The sequence below is a fragment of the Corvus brachyrhynchos genome, unplaced genomic scaffold (assembly GCF_000691975.1).
Source record: "Corvus brachyrhynchos isolate BGI_N302 unplaced genomic scaffold, ASM69197v1 scaffold293, whole genome shotgun sequence".
Lineage (NCBI taxonomy): Eukaryota > Metazoa > Chordata > Aves > Passeriformes > Corvidae > Corvus > Corvus brachyrhynchos.
In genome coordinates, this window is record NW_008237410.1 from 1,206,900 (window position 1) to 1,207,289 (window position 390).

At 56.4% G+C, this 390-nt stretch overlaps 1 long non-coding RNA gene across 1 annotated transcript in view; it reads right to left on the reverse strand.

Moving 5' to 3' along the window:
* The window catches only part of LOC108445911, a 65,273-nt gene extending 64,889 nt beyond the window's left edge, over window positions 1–384 (reverse strand). The window contains exon 1 of the long non-coding RNA XR_001860942.1: window positions 180–384. This is a non-coding gene — a long non-coding RNA (uncharacterized LOC108445911). The remainder of the gene's footprint in view (window positions 1–179) is intronic.
* Between the last annotated feature and the right edge of the window lie 6 nt (window positions 385–390).

Below are 390 nucleotides of genomic sequence, written 5' to 3' on the forward strand. Positions count from 1 at the left end.
GAGGGAAGCCGGCACGACACGGAACGGAGCCGCCGCCGAAAGGGCTACCGAGGTCCGATCCCTCCTGTCCCGCCATAGAACACCGGAGCGTTGCGCAATAGGAAAACATCTAAAATATGTATTGCTCAGTTTTGTTCTCGCTAATCCAGCCTCGAGAGCGGTAGCTCAGCCGCACTCACCGTTAAGTGTGTATTGCCTAAGTGGTAAGAATTAAACGTAAGCCCAGCTCGACCTGCAGCTTCTCCGGAGGCGATCAGGAAAAATGCACTACGGAGCAATAACTGGTGACGTCCCCACTCTTCTGAAGCCCCACCGCAGCTCCTCTCCGCAACTCCGCCGATCTCCGCCTCCAAAACCTGGCACCTATGGCAAACCCTGGCTACAGGACCC